Genomic DNA, 17,574 nt, shown 5'->3' with positions numbered 1-17,574 from the left:
TATTCCTGGGAATGCACTCATAAAGCAAAGCCGAGCAATTCCGACAATGAAACGACAAGCAAAGATGATGCTCTCCTCTGATAAGAGGAAACTACTCCTGCATTTGTCAATTTAATATGAATCATTTTAAGCTTTTAGGGCCTGATAAGGGAATTAAATTTTGCTTAGTTATTTCCATAGAAACTAAAGAGTCTGCAGAGATGTTTGGCATTTGACTTCTTAATCACATCTTCCTAAATGTTACTTTCAAAAAACAGCATTGGTTTTCAAAGAATGGGTACTAGAAGCAGGAAGAGATTGATGGTAAGAAATGAGTTACTGTAAACTGCTATAGTATATTAATAAGCTCATATTTTAAAAATTAAATTAATGTGGTTATTATGAACCAGGTTCAAAAAACAAAGAAATGTGCCAATATGTATGTATACATAAACAGCCTCCAGATTCCCACTTGTGGTAAACATGCCTAAATATTTTTCAAGCTATAAAAGGAAACCCAAATAAATACCAGCTGTGCAGGTTTATCTAGGAAGAAAAAAAAATACAGAAAGAAGAGAAAGAATGCACTGCTACATCATTAGTGTAAAATGAATCCAAAAAATTATAAAGTAGGGGCAATGGGTGTTGGGGTTCAGAAGACATGGAAATAAACAACTCCTTGGTTCCAAACTGGAATCTTACCCTGGTCATCATACAGAGAGTTAGTGACAGAGTCACATAGGGTCTGTATCAGTGAAAAGGCAACTTCTACTTTTCAACTCTCTCTCTTTCTCTCCTTTTTCTTTCTCTGTCTCTATCGCTGTCTCTCTGTGCTCAGTGGGCATGTGTGTGTCTGCATCTCTTTCTGTTGTGTGTGTGTGTGTGTGTGTGTGTGTGTGTGTGTGTGTGTATCTGTCTATCTCTGTCTCTTGCTCTTTCTTTCCTTCTCTCTTTCTGTCTTAGCAATGTTCTACCTCTATCTCTCCCTTCTCTATCTTCTCTGTCCCTACTTCTGACTGAATTTTCTGCTTTCAAATGTATAAAAACAAACAAGAAAGCCATAGCCCTTATTTACATTACTTCCCAGAGAACAAAGGGTAATTAAATTGAGTCCAGATCTTACACTTACAAGAGATAGAATCTGTGGCTCCAGACTGAATCAGGTACAACATTTAGTTCAAACAGCTGAGGTCAGAGAGGCACACGGACTCTCCTCCTGCAAACATGGCCCCACACACTGGGTGGGGCGGGGCAGAGGCCGTTCTCAGACAAGGGGGCATTGGAAAGAAACATCCCTCAATGCCAGTGGCACCTCCTTCAAGAAGATTTTCACAGCTAAGCTAGTTAAAAAGGATGCTCCACTTAGCACTTAAGTATATGCCACTTACTTTGACACTTATTAGTTATATGACCTTGAGAAAGTTATTTTTCCCTCTGATCTTTAGTAATATAAACCATCTCACTGAACTTAAGATTGAATGAGTGAATACAGGTGACAGTGTTTATAATTGAGTTTGGCACAGAGACATTCCTGCCCTTACTTACAATAGTGAATGTTGCCCTCTTGGAATTCTGATCTTGTCATCTGTGCCTGGTCTCCTAAAGGATTTTATACCAGCTCAGTGGCCCTCACAGTCATTGGTACAGTGCCAGACAAGAGCAGGTACTCAGAAAATTCCTGCTGACTAATCAGTATTAATATGTTAATACCCTTAGGGACCTAAAAACTAAAACCCAAATGAGTGAGTTGTATTTCTCATTCTATGCTGTAGAAGGGATTCTTGATGAAAGGAAGGAACCTTTGATCATACATCAAATGGGTAAGTAAGTAAAGGGAGATGGGCCCAAGAGACTAGAAATTAGTTTGGGATTTTTCTTTTGCTCCTAGGATGACGGATTTCTAGGATGATTGTAAAGGAATAACTGCTGGGGCAGAAAGTATTATTCACATATATTCATGCCATAAGTCTGTGACCCTGTGCTGACGCTAGTTGTCTCAAGACTTTTGAAACCTGATTTGCAAATGTTTAGAGCAAGACCATAACCCCATCATCAAATCCTCCCAACATCTACAACCACATACACAAAACACAAATTTCCTAAGAACAGAGTACTTCTCTGTTTTGGTCCCTACTATATCCATAGCACTGATCACAAAGCTATAACATAATAGATGCCAAATATATGTTAGCAAAATGAGTGAATTAATGAAATAGATGAACAAATCCTACCCCCATCCCTGGTAGGACCCACGTCCTGGGCTTCTGACCTATGCAGATATGCAGAGCTCAAAACAGAAAGACTCCATGCTTAATTTAATACTCTGTGGTCATCATCTTGAAATTCTTCATCATTTTTGACAAAAAGGGCTCACACTTTCATTTTGCAGTGGGCCCATCAATTATTTAACCAGTCTTGCTTCTCCCAGTAAGTGAGTATAATACTGGGTAACTATCAGCCACTCACTCTATACAACAGTGTCTTAGTGCATTCGGGCTGCTGTCACAATATACCACAGACTGAGCAGCTTAAAACACAAACATTCATTTTTCTCTGGAGCCTAGAAGACCGACATCAGGATTCCATCATGGTCCGGTGAGGACCCTCTTCCAGATCACAGACTTATCACTGCATCCTCACATGGTGGAAGGGGTGAGGGGTCTCTGTGGGGTCTCCTTTATAAGGTCATGAATCTTATTCATGAGGGTTCCATCCTCATGAACTAAGTACCTCCTGTAGGCCCCACCTTCAAACACCATCACATTGGGCATTCAGATTTCAACATATAAATTCTAGGGAGTCACAAATATTTAGACCATCCCTTCAAGGAAACAGCCTCAGGAATGGGGATGCTTACACTGAAACAACTGTAAAGCTCCCGTGGAGATGCTGAACCACACAGCCACAGATGTTCCAGCCCTGCTACCAACCATCTCCTGAAGTTTCCTGGAAAGCTTCTGCTTCACTTCCCACCTGGCTCTGGCTCTACCTCTCAAAGTGGATGCCAACATTATGGACCAATGCCTCCTGGGTTCCAAATGCTTTGTATTTGTTTACTCGTTTACAGAGGCTAGTCGTGTCTCTTCTCCACCCACCTTTTATGCAGTAGCTCAAGATTATGGTTATTACTTGTGTATTTTAATTATGGCTTGTAGTTTGGGTTATTTTTTAATAAGAAATCAATAAGCTTCAATCACAGTCTTCAAATCAAAGCAAGCCAAATTACCTATAATTCCAAGACAGGTCTCCTAACAAGCTATGACACATGTTTCAGGAGTAAACATTGACATATTAAATCCCCAGTAGCATGAAGAGTTAATAGAAAAAAAAAATTTTAAATGAATCTATATTTAATAGCATGGCTCCACTTGACATGTTTTTCTTTTCAAATATCATTTTCATTATTTTTTATTTTAATAGAGTGGTGATCTTCAATTCAAGCTCCCGTCTCTGATCATAATATATGTTCTCACTTTCAATGAAAATTTGTTCTTGTCACATAGAAATCCACTGTTATTAGATTCTATTGCAATAATTTATTAATATCAAGTCCATTAAATGACACACTAGGCATAGAAAAATATTCTACACTGAAGAAATAATTTTGCTTCAGAATTTTTTAGTTCTTTAAAGATTACTTGGAAGCATTAATAATTATTTTAAAAGGTTTGTCACAAAAAAAGAATACAGTAAACATTTGAGACTAACAAAGACCATCAGTATATCTATGTTAAGAATTCTGAAGCTACTTATTAGTTTCAATCTTCTGCTAGCCCATCACATTCTAAATACCCTTATTAAAATTATATGAAGACTTTAAGGTATTAAAAAATCAAGTTAATGAATAAGAACGGGATTTATCACCATCCACTGAATTATGCAAAACAGTTCTCCTTCAACCTCTACCCCCTTATTGTTAACTCTTTTAAGTCTTTTTTTTTTAGTCCTTCTTGGTCTAACATAGTATCACTGATCAATTCCCAACTTTTAAATGCTTCCTAGTTTTCTTGGCCCAGCATAACATTTCTGGAGAAGACAAATGAACCTATTAATTATTTTGGACACTTACTGACCACACATCTCTGTTCTGCCCAGCTCTCCTGTCATGACTTGCTCACCTCTCCTTTTCTTTGTTCTTATAATTCATCTGTCTCGCACAGAAAATTCACAGCCTTTGGTGGGAACACAGATTGGTGCAGCCGCTATGGAACTCAGTGTGGAGGTTCCTCAAAAAATTAAGAACAGAATTACCATATGACCCAACAAACCCTCTCCTGGGTATCTACCCAAAAAATCTGAAAACATTTATCCGTAAAGATATATGTGCTCCAATGTTCACTGCAGCTTTATTTACGGTGGCCAAGACATGGAAACAACCAAAGTTCCTTTGATAGATGATTGAATAAAGAAGTTGTGGTATATATACACAATGGAATACTGTTCTGCCATAAGAAAAGATGAAATAGTACCATTTGTGACAACATGGATGGATCTCCAGATTATAATGCTAAAAGAAATACGTCAGACAGAAAAAGTCAAGAACCATATGATTTCACTGATATATGCTAGATATACTGAAGGTGCCAGCTACTACACTTTTGTCTCTCAGCTCCAAACCCACCCATCTATTTACTCAGCGTTGTGATGCTGAGAGTGGGATTTGCAATAGCATTTCTGCATTGCCGGAGTCTTCCTGTTAAATTCGGCTATTCTGGGACTACAGATGGAGGCTGCAAGACTAGAGAAGAAAGGAAGGATTTACTCTTTCTTGTTTGTTTCCAATGTGCTTCCTACTCGCTTCCTGTTTGTTTCCTGTTACTGTGAACATCACCCAAGCAATGCTTCTTTGCCCCAGAAGCAGAAGTTTCTCCCCATAAAAGCAGCTGAATTCTGTTTACGATTTTTCTACCAGCCTCATAGTGGGTCCCTCAGAGATCCACGTACCAGCCACTCAGCTACCCCTCCTCAGAGGTCTGAGCCCGACCCCCACAGGGCGGCTTCTCAAAACTTCCCATTATGCCTCTAGCTTTGAATCCTGCAATTACTATACTTCTGTAATAAGTTAATGTTTTGGGTTATTTTTTTGTTTGTTGTTTGTTCTGTTTCATTTGCCTTTTTGTTACCGAGCTAATAACTTCATACCTGGTTAAAATTCTTTACATTAAGACTCATATACTGAACTAGTAGCCACGTTTAATCTCATTTGATACTTTGGTGCTTTGTACACTCTCCTAAAATACTCTCATTTTTTCTCTGGAGACGTATGCTTAAATATTCAATATCCATCTTAAATATCATTTCTTCTGTGATTCTTTTCTTGATCTCTTTAAACAGAATCACCTCCTTAAGATTAGTACAATTTCAGTTTGCACATCCTGCTATATGCCAGTTAACGCTATAATTATTTACATATCTTCATGCTCTACTAAACGGTGAGCTCCACGGAAGCAAGGCCTAACTCCTTATTATCTCTGTATTCATAGTATTCAACACATTGTCTGGCACATAGCAGGAATATCATAAATGCTCATTTAATTGATTTGTTTTGTATTAATAAACTACAAAGTTATGTGGGCAGATTTAGAAATAGTCATTAGTGCCAGCATAGAAGGCTCTTGCTCATGTTCTATGATAGAAGAGGTATGTAGAAAGGTGCTAATTCAAGGAAAATCCCCACTATCCAGTCAACTTTATCTCAGATTCCATCCTTAAAAAGTATGTATCACAGTACCTAGTATTTAATAAGCATGAAATAAATGTTAGCTTTTTTTTATTATTTATCCTTAATAACAACAATGGCTCTCTATTTGCCACTGACTTAAGCACAAATTTCTCACCAGGATATTCAAGACACTTAACAATCTGGCCCAGATTATTTTATCTCCCACTGACACATATTTTGAGCCTCTAAAAACTAGGCATTGGTCAACTACAGTTCACTCCCCACGACAAATCCAGACTACCATCATTTTTATAAATAAAGTTTTATTGGAACACAGCCAAATTAATTCATTTATGTATTGTTAGCTCCCTACACACACTTCTATACTATAGCCTATGTCTACTGTGTACTGCTAATATGTACAACCTTGTCTATATGTATGATCTAAAGCTGCTTTCATGCTACACATGCAGAATAGCTATGTCAGAGATCATATGCCCCACAATTCCCAAAATATTTATTATCTAACCCTTTTATAGATAATGTTTGCTGACCCCTGCTTGAGACTATTGCCAAAGCAGAATTACAATCTGCTCCCCACACATAATCCACAACACTTTTGCTATTGCTATTGTTATTCCATCATTGTGCCTGTCATATTCCAATAGTCCCTGAATATTTTCTGACCAGTCCAACTAAAAGGCATCATTCCCTTCTTTGAACATGTTTCATTTTGTGTCACTCTTACAGCATTTATATTTTCACTTTGAATTACCATACACACACGTGTGCATGCATAACATCCTCTCAAACTGATTATAGATTCTTAAAAGATAGGTTCTAGAATTTACATCTCTTTTCATCGCCTACAGCCCTGGAAACCAGTAGAAAGTTACACTAAATATTTGCCAAGTTGAGTCAAATAGAACTAAACTATTCACCAGTAGGTTGACTATGCTCTTCTCTCAACAGCCTGAGATCTGGATGATAACATACCCCATCGTGGACCAGTTAGTGGGTCAATGCAATGGGTTATGACTAGTTTCTTTCTTTGATTTTATAATACTGCTCAATCAAAACAGGTAATTCTTGATTTGGCTATGGTTAATAAACTATCTAAAATAATGAACCAAATCATATTTAAGACTGCATTTCAGGATTTATGGGAAACTGACTGCTTTTAAGATTAGTGGATAAGGTACTGAAACTTTAAAATCTGAATGTGGGATAGCTTTTGCCAGTGATTTGAGCTAAGGAAGGCTATTAAGTGATTCACCTTGAATTTCCCCTAAAGTCCTTAGCCACAGAACTATTTTGCAGAATTTGTCTGTTGTTGATTGTAAAGCAAATAGGAGATTTGAAATCAGGGTAAACTCAGTTTTCTTTTATAATTAAACACTACCTTTGTCTCTATCTGTAACTAATGTACTCTAATTGTTTTTATCTCTGAAATAAATTTGTGAAACTATAAAGGTATGCAATTCAATAAACTTGTTCAATTATATAAATACAATGGAATTATATGTGCTGGAGAGAGGAATACAGAGGTGATGCATTATTTTGTCTTAATAAAATGAGAACTGATTCTATTTACCCTGCTCACATTATCTTCATTACTTAATAATCTTTTTTTTTTTTCATTCTAAAACAGTAGACCCCTTTAGAAATGCTTCCCATTTAACAAAAGACCTCCATTTAAGAAACAAGATTTCTAGTTATATTAGCTTCACTGGCTCCAGTAACATTTCGTCCAAAGTTGTGTGTTATTCAGTAATGGTCAAGTCATCTTGACCAGTCTAGTAAAAGATTCTCCTCTAATAAAAGAAGCCCAAGGTTCAAAATGTAATCCTCTAAAAGGAATACATGTGAAAAGTTTAACTTAAGTCAGCATGCTTCTTTCTCTTTGTTTTATGATGTCCTAATACCTTGGGTGATATTAATCATATCATAGTCCATCAATATCACTTGCACTGTTATTTCAACTTGGCAGATTATCTCATCCAACAGCAATGATCGAGCATCTACATGAAAAATGAGAAGGTTTCAAAAATCCTGGGCTTCCTTCTATTCCTCAAACATGGAGTGCCACTTAGCTATGAAAATTTGTTACTACTGCTCAGGAGGAGATACACCTAACTATCAAATTCACATGATACAGAATATTGCAACCAGACCAACAAAACATGGGATATGACCCTCAGAGCAAAGCAATGCTTTAGACAGCTCATTTACATGGTAAAAGGAAAATGAAAACTTGGAATAGCAACAATACTTTTGTCTGACTCCAATAGTAGTACTGAATGGGTAAGTACACAGATTTATATTCTGAAAGATAATAGATGCAAGGAAGGCCACTCAACAATTAAGTTTATGAGAATGTCAGTGCCGCTAATTCACTATAATTTTGATGTTTGAATGCCTTATAGAAGTATACTATGTACTCACTGAGCGATAACACTGGAGAAACTTAAGATATCAAGTAGACTAGGGGTCCCCATTTTGTAGATGAGGAAAATAAAAGTCAAAGCGTTATAGTGCCTGGTGAAAAAAATTAATAGCTAATTAGTAGTAGTATAATCTACTGACATCTTCATAGACTCTACTGACTATTCCTCTAAGTTGGGTTGCTTATTTGAGGATACAAACATCACATATCTAATATGTATGTACTGTGTTTATGTTAAAGGAAAACTATCACCTTCAAACAAAGGGATATAATAAGCAAACAGAATAAGAAAAAAGATAAAATTGGCCAGAGAGATGAAATAAGCAAGAGCAATCCTATTAATCAGTAGTCTCTAAGCTTCTCCATCCAGGAGTTGAGGCTGAAGTCCCCATTACAGTTGACTGACCCCTGAAGCTATTATAGATTTGCCCATTTGAAGCAAGCCAACTTTTGGTCTTTTCCCCAAGAATAAATAAATAAGTATATGTTTATATACTCTTCTACAGTTTATCTAGTAATGAGATGAAACATAAATTCTCAGGATCTCATCATCAAATGTTTGAAGATTTTCATCACAACTTGCACAGCTCTCATTGTTGGTGGCCAAGAGAATGACAAAAGGAAAGAGAAATACAAGGAAATATTTGACTTAAATAAGAGGTATTGGGGACCATTTTGGCAAATATATCAATGTAAACTTTCAAAATATATTTCATGTTTTTACTTTGTTTTTATCATACTGAATTTTAATCCTAATAGCACTGTCATTTACCTACTTTGTGGTGTGTTTTTTTCTTTCATTTGCCTTTTCCTAATATGCTCCTCATTACTGCCCGTATTTTTCAAAACATACATATGAGAGATAATGTCATTGGACTGGAACACTGTCACAAGATAATAGTTCCCTGTTGCTAGATAAATGCCAAGGTAAAGCTAGACATTTACTGAAAGTAAATGTCGAGGCAAATTGAGAAACATTGATTGTAAGAAAATGTTCTAATACAGTAGCTTCATTTCTGTTCTGCCAAATGATGCGTGTTGATGAAATCATTTTCTTTAATAGATCTTAGTGTAGTCAAGTTAAAGTAGCTTACAATACAATGGAGCAAGTACATTCTTATTGCTGAGAACCAAAGTTGGCATAATATGCAGCCAATCCAATAGCCGTTCACAGATAATAAGCCCAGTTTCTGCTCCACTAAGTCATGTGTACCAATGATTTCTTACTAACAGAGACTAGTGGTATTCCAACTGGAAATAAAGATTGGCTATGGCACAATCTGGTTTGACATTTTTCCTTCTAAAGAGTTTATACACTGCATTTCAGAAATATATACATAAATACAAAATTTAATGAGAGAGATGGCTAAACACTTTGCCTACCCTTACAGATAACTAAACATGCCAGAGCAAGTGAGTAGAAACAAAAACCTAGTCCAGATTTTGAAAATGTAATGTTTTGACCTTTCAAAAATTGGCTCCCATAATTCACATTTGCTATTTTGAAAACACATCAAATTTTTGGAAAGATGACAGCTCACTGAGCAAATTCTGTTCCAGGAGGTCCAACGTAATATGGTGGGCCATCCCTAAGTAATTCCACAAGGGAGATCCAAAACCAAGAGCCTTCCTTAGAAGTGAGAAAAAGTATGATTCAATAAAAGGAATTCCTCGGTGCATTGGAACTATGGGGAAAACAGAGCAAGGTCATTTCACTGGAGACCAATTTTGTTTAAAGAAAAAAAGAGGATACCAAACCAAATTAATTGCCTAAACTTTTTCAGTGTTCATAAGTCTAGAAATAGAATGAGGTTTTATAGCATACATTTAAAGCTACTTTTCTCTAAGTTCTAAGTTCTGAAAAACAAAGACGGTAAAAGGAACAGAATTCTCATGAAGAAAAAAATACACTGTGTTGTCAGAGAGAACAAAGATAATGGAGAAGTTGAAAATGTATAAAAATGCAATTTCAGTTAACTTTTCTGGTCACAGGAAGGGAAGCAATAAACTAAAAGACCTAAGTAGAGGAATTTTGTACATGTGAGTGTTGTGGATATATATCACGTTCACTGCCAAAATACAGGTTAAAGAAGTTACAATATCAGAGCTTTCTCAGATTTGAAACATAGTTGGATTTTAAACACTGTATAGTGATTTAAAATAATACAGATTCAGGTATCCAATACACTCATCAGCCAGATGAGCTGTTAAATAACCTTGGGAAAGTTATTTGATCTCCTTAATTATTCATTTCTATATCTCCAAAAGATGGATAATTACCTATTTTGTAGGCCTGCTATAAGAATTAAATAAGATAATGCATGAAAAAGTAACTAGCATAGTCCCAGTTCAGGGCATACAATAATCACTCTGTTAATTTCTATTTCCACTGATATGCATTGATATATTGAACAAGTCAGAAATGAGCAATAGTTGGGAAGGAGCAGCAGTCCTGGCACACTACTTGTTTATGAGACTGAAGTGGCAGAAGAATAAATATGTTAGACACTGAGGCTCCAAGAAGACACTGAACAATGGATGTTAGTCTACCTCCATTTGTTTGGAGGTAAAAGGTCAAGTGTCTTGCCAGCCTGGCCACTGGTCCCAGGGTCAGGGAGCTGCCATGTGGTTAACACAGTTAACCACATAACTCTGCACAATGACAATAAAGCCCCTACTTACCCATTTTCCCTTCTTTTCCTTCTCATGTAGGTGGAAACAGAAAGGAGAATCTTTTAAAGTAAGCTTTTTAAAAGAAAACAAAACAAAGAAGGGCAAACTTTTCCTGTAGCTTTGTTGTTCTTTTGTCTTAGCATGCTAAGAAAGCTTTGCTATTGTTGAGATTTTTCCCTTCATGTTTCTTTAGGAGTGTTGAGGAATAACAAGGGAGACCTTGAACTACCTTCAGGCCTACCAGACTAGTCTACAAGCCTACAAATCATAATTTATGATTTTACTTACGCCTTGAGAGGGCATTGTCAGAGAGAAAACCTTCCTAAATTCTTCCTAAGAATTCATAAGTTGCTAGAGACAAAAGATATATGCTTAGATATCTCTAAGTATAGGTCTCCAGGAACCTAAGCATCTGGATAAAAAGTAAAATGACCAACTGTCTATACACAAAGATAACTGATTTGATTTTTAACTTTTAATCTAGATGATCAAGCAACATTATGTATTTACAGAGTAAAATAAAGGCAAGGGACACATGAGTAGGCTTGAATCTTGAATCAAATTAATATGGTATCCCACGTGTGCTTCTCAACTTTAGCTAAACATTAGAATCACCAGGAACAATATTTTTGTTAAATACTGATGCCTGGGCCCACCTCACCAGAGATTCAGATTTAATTCACTTTGGGTAAGGCACAGATATGAGTATTTTAAAAGATTCCCTGGTGATTCTAATGTACTACCAATTTTGAAAACAAATGACCAAAGGGTCATCAAAGAATTTGTCTTCATTTTGGATGTCCCGCAATTATAGTAAAAAAGTGGACGTTCACTCATGTACCTACCAGGCTCCAGCAGCTTGCATATGAAAAATTGCAGTCTAATAATAAGAACAAAGACTTGCTAGAGAAGTCATGGCTGTTTTGTTTTTTGCTTCTGTGTTGGAATTTGGATAGTTTTATTTTGAGAACGGAGGGGGAATGGATACAATAATGAACTCCATTCACAGGCAAACAGGACTAACACCCGCCATACAGGTTAACCCTATTTGCTATTAGGATAACATTATTTATCATGATTAGTACTCCAGGACTGTGACGTAAATCTCTGTGTTATACAAAGCTTGATGCAACAGGATTCAAAAAATTTCTTCAGGAAGGACCTCATTGTTGTTAACATAAGAACATCCAAACCTGTAGAGAGTTTTTATATGAGTTTATTTGAGCCAAACTGATAATTGCCAGGAATCAAGATCGCAAATGCTCCAGAGATTGACAGTCTGCAGTTTATGCATTTGGAGTTAAGGAGAGAAGCATAAGGAAGATTTTTAAAAAGTAGAAGAAAGCAAGGTAAGGATTGGATTACAGGATAGTTAACAAGATTATGTACTCCCTTGAGGGTGGTCTGAAAAAGGATTACTCCAGCATTTCAAAGGTGTGTTAACCTAGATGCACAAGAACAATGAACAGGGCTTGCTTAAGGCAAAGATAAACCTTTTATTAAAAACGTATAGGCCTGGGGCATGACCACCCACCATAACCTGCCCAGTTAGAAGTTTATGATCAGATCACCCTGTGAGGTTATTTTCCTCACTGGACTTGTCGGTTTTATTACAGAACCACTTTTCATCCACATTGTAAATATTCTAGTTTAATGGTTTTGTTTTCGGTTTGTCCAAGTCACAAAACATAGCCACTATTACGACTACAACGTTATTGATCATGTAGATTCTTATCTTCAATGCACAATACTTTGGTTTCATTGGAATTCTGAGCTAGCCTATGGATGTTATGAAATACATTTAAGGACAAATGTGGCTCTAGTTCAGTAATTGAGGTGATCAATGTCAGAAACAAGTTAAGTTTTACTATTGTTTTCCTTTAGACTGCTCATCTTTATTTCTTAAGTATCCCACATGCTCTGGTAACAATGGGCAGGCTTTAAATCTCAAACTAAGTTAGACCTCTCACAAGTTTGGCACCAATAGATTTTTACAATTTGATTCTCTCTATTACCTGTGTAAGGGCACATGGGTTGTGATAGAGTCATCACAAAATGGCCCTGATTCTTCTTCCATCAAGAGATGGAGTCTACAAAGAGACAGAGAACAAACTGATGGTTGACAGATGGGAGGGGCTTGGAGGGCTGGGTGAAAAAGGTGACCGGATTAAGAATTACAAATTGGCAGTTGCAAAATAGTCATGGGGATGTAAAGTACAGCATAGTAAATGCACTCAATGATATTTAATAACTAAGTATGGTGCCAGGTGAGTACTAGACTTATCATGGGCATCACTTTGTAAGTTATGTAAATGTCTAACCACTAGGCTGTACATCTGAAACTAATATAATATTGAATGGCAACTATAATTAAAAAATAAATTTAAAAAGAGGAAACATAATTTAAAACAAAAGAAAAAAAGAGGTAGAGTCTATTTCCCCACCCCTTGAACCTAGGCTGGCCTGTGACTCGCTGCGGTGAATAGAATGTGGCAAAAGAAACGGTATGGAAGCTCTGAACCTACGCGTCAAGGGGCCTAGCATGCTTCTGCTCTGTCCCTATGTAGGAACCCAGCTCCCACCATGAGAACAAGCCTGCACTAGCCTGCTGGAGGATATGAGGCCCATGGAGGAGAACTCAGCTCTCTCATTGGAGAACAGCCCACAGCCAGCAGATATGCATCTAACTAAAGACACATGAAGGAGCCAAGCTAAGTGAAGTCAAACTTAGCTGAGACCAGAAGGCCCACCCAGCATACCTGCATATTTGTGAGATAAATAAATGCTTAATGTTTAAGCCCCAGGTTTTGTTATTTGTTACAAGGCGTTGACATGACAATAGACAACAGATACATAGGCCATCTGATGTGTAAACTCCAAAATGTAAGACACAACCTTTTCCAAATGCCTACTAAAGTACAATTTCCACACATTTCCTGAATCACCAGACGACAGCAAAGAGAATTTTTATTCTGGTCATTCCCAATCATAGACTCCCACAATTATATAAACAAAATTAAATTACACGTGAATTATAGTGCCCCACAGGGATGCAGCAGCAACAGCTAATGCTAGACCCAAAAAAAAAAAGACAAATGACTTTGACCATATAATAGTCCCCAGCACAATGCAGGCTAGATATGTGTTATGTCACAGATTTCACTGTTCGTGTTTCCTCTACCTAACCGGTAAAACCCAAGCACCTTCAAAGAATAAAGTAGATTGCTTAGGTCCTAACAGTACTACTAGAACACTCTATGTTGCTACTGGAACTCTCTGACCCTGACATTCTAAACCGTTGTATAGCCTACCAAGTACAACTGTCAGCCAAAATGGTTTGGGGATGGGGCAAGGAGATTGATTAAATAATGAGTCTGAATAGATACTGTTGAACTCATTTTGCCTTTTGTCCAGAGCATGTGATTACTAAACCTAACCACTGAGCTGTGGCATGCAGTTAATTGAAACCTAATAATATGAGAGTTATGGAAGGAAAAAGAAATGGTTATTTCAGGTTTATGGATGGGACAGGGTTTTCTCAAATGGCTTTTTCTCCCTTAGTGCTGTTTGTTCAACTCATCATTTTAGAGTGTATACAAAGGATCTATCTTGCAAAATGATGAATGCTGGAAGACATTTTTAAAGGAAACTTATCAGTAGTCCATTTCAGAGAAAATTCTAACTGCAATCAGGCTCACTGCATTTTCATCTAACAACTGCAAAGTTCTTCTGTGTGATTTTGGCAGGTTTAGAGCACCACTATGTGGTCTGTTGGTGAGTATGTGAATATGTCTAAGTAGTTTCCATATATATATATATATATACACACACACACACACACTCACACACACTCACATATATATAACAGATATATATTACATATATATGACAAAACAACAAAACTGACTGTGATGTTTCTCTTATAAAAACAAAATCATTTGTTCACAAGAGTATAAAATGCAAATAACCTTTAAGAAGAGTAAATGAATACTTTTCATTTAATTGTGCAAAAACAAAAATAATTTGGTAGCTAATTTTAACAAATGGAAAAACACCCAGACCATTTTTTCCAAGGGATTCTATCTTAATGCATTTTGCTATTGTGTTTCATCTGCATGTGGTACATTACATTTAATGGAAATCACACAGTCCAATTATCTCTCCTAGGGGAAGAGGAGAGAGAAAAGAGGAGGTAGGAGAATCTATTGAAAGCACAGGGACATGCCTTCAGCAACTAAACAAAAGAAAAAACAGGCCCTGCTTTTCAGCCATCCATATAAGTCCCTCACCCTTGGTGACTCTCGAGATGCAAACCCCCGGAAGGGGCACAACTTGGCATCACCAGAAGTGAAACCAAGAACCTACTTGCTCCTGGAGTGGGTTCTGGAGAGTGTGCTATTTTGCTGTTAGTAAAAGTGCTAAACATGGCTCTTTTTCCAGCAGCTATATAAACAGGGGGACACAATTGAGCCCATTCTCTCTGGACACCCAATCCAGAAGGCTAACTAGAGAGCTCATTTCTGCTGCAAGATGCTCCTAGTTGGCTAAAAGTATAATTCAGCTTTTAGATGTTTGCATCTTAAAATGAATGGCAAATGTTGTTACAGTGGCTTCAGTTAGGATTAGGAGAACATTCTGGATTCTTCATGCAAAAAATTAAGGGCTTTGGCTGCACTGGCCAATACAGTAGCCACTAGTCACACGTAACTATTTCAATTTTAATTAGTTAAAATTAAACTAAAGCATGGCTCCAGAGTTGCACTGGCCATATTTCAAGTGCTCAACAGCCACTTGTGGCTATTGCATTAGACAACACAGAGAGCAATTTCCATGGCGGCAGAGTTCTGTTGGTCAGTACCAGCTGACAGTACCACCTGAGCTCCCGCCTGCATTCCATATGGATTAAACCAAGATACTGGGTGATAGACTGAGTTCTAGATTGTCATTTAATGCTTTTTCCTACTAGTTATGTGGAATATGTGTAATTCTGGTTATTTGTACCTACTGACTCTAAATCTGGGAGTAGTGCCGTGTTCCAGAATAGGAGATAAAGACATATCTTGAGTGTTTATGACAGATGGCAAGAAGTCATAAAGAAGATGGAGATAACTTCCAGGACAAAGGGCGAAGATTGCAGTAGTGAGATAATACATCTCACATCCCACCTCTACCCATCATGCACTTCCCCTGTAGCCATAAAAATGGGTGCTTATGCTATGTTTAGAGAGGAATGAAACTGCAAGGAAATTGTAAGCACTATGCTGAGGATAGCAGAGTCCTCAGTCTACTTAAGTCTTGGTTTAAAATGCATCTTTGAGACATAAACATTACCTTTCAAAAGGGACCTAATACCTAGTTTTAAATTGCAATTTTCCCGTGACCTCTTCCCCTGACAATTTCAAGTCTGCACTTGTTGTATATCTCTCCTCCTGTTAGCATGTAAGGTCCAGAAGACAGAGATTTTTGTCTTTGTGGTCCTCTGATTCATCCAAGAACTTAGAAAAGTATCTGCATGTGGCAAGCTCTTAATAAATATTTGTTGAATGAATAAATGCATTGCTCATCTCCAGTGCAGCTCTCTGTCTGCCCAAGGATAAGATCTCCCTCGTGACTTACAGCCAGGCTAGGGTTTGCTGGCTTCTAAACTACCCCAAGCTCCCAAAAGAACACAGCTATTCACCTTGACTCTCTGACTCCAGTATCACACTATGTACTAAGAGAATCTTATGCAACATCTTTTGTTCTCCTCCAATTTATCTCAGTTCTTCTTGATCTTACCTATACTTTGAAAGTCTGTGTCTTTCTCTCTGAACTCTGCAGTAGGTCCCAAGAGGTCTCCCAGAACCCATTCAATTACCGCACCAATTCAGCCTTCATAATGCTTCAACAGTTATCAAATTTCCATGAAAATATTCCACAGGTCCTGTCTATGGCAGGCATACAAAGGCCTCCATGATCTGTACCACCAACTACCTCTCAAGCCATGTAAGCTTCTTGATAATAGGTGCTATATTAATTAGGACTCTCTTGGTTGCAAAAAACAGGCTATTTTTGGCTAGCAGTCAAAAGGGAATTCATTGGCGCAGAGTTTCTAAGAATGGGCTGAACAATCCACCTGTATAAGGCTCAGAAGTGTAGCCGAGCCTCAGAAACAACAGAAGTAAGGAATTTAGAAAGTTCTAAGACTCTGTCTCACCTTTGCTCCTCTCTGAGTATGGGGGTTAGTCTCGGTCACCGCAGACAGCCTTGCTCCACGTGGTGGAAACCTTACTACTACTGACTCCCAAAACTCTCTCTTGCACCTTCGTCCCTGGAAGGAGGAGAAAGAACACAGACTCTGGTATCTTAAGGTTTAAATTCTGAGGTAGCAGACTCCTTGCCTGGCCTGGGACAGATGCTCCCAGGAGGCAGGGGCAGGCTAACCTAATGTGCAGGCTTCCTTGTTAAAGGAGGGATTTCCAAAGACAGCTGCTGGCAAACTCTCACAGGTATCCACTACAGGAACCAGTCTTTTTCAGTTGTTTAAATCTCTGTAGTACAGCGTCTTATATCTTAGAGGCTCAATAAGTATTTGTTTAATTGTGACAAAAAGACATTATTTTGACAGCTGAAGTAAATAGAAAACTCAAGGAACTCTGTATCATTATTTCACTAATAAAGTATTTTTGCTGAGCCTGTTAGTACCGAAAAACCAGGCATGAAAATTATTTTCTGTTTCTAGAACTCAACAGTCTCATCAATATCCCAAAATAAAAGTAAAAAAAACTATCTTGGAAACAATAATAAAAAAATTGTTCTTTGCTCTGCGAAGAGC

This window comes from Rhinolophus sinicus, linkage group LG03 (genome assembly GCF_036562045.2).
Source record: "Rhinolophus sinicus isolate RSC01 linkage group LG03, ASM3656204v1, whole genome shotgun sequence".
In the NCBI taxonomy this organism is placed as follows: Eukaryota; Metazoa; Chordata; class Mammalia; order Chiroptera; family Rhinolophidae; genus Rhinolophus; species Rhinolophus sinicus.
Note: the sequence above shows the minus strand (reverse complement) of the source record.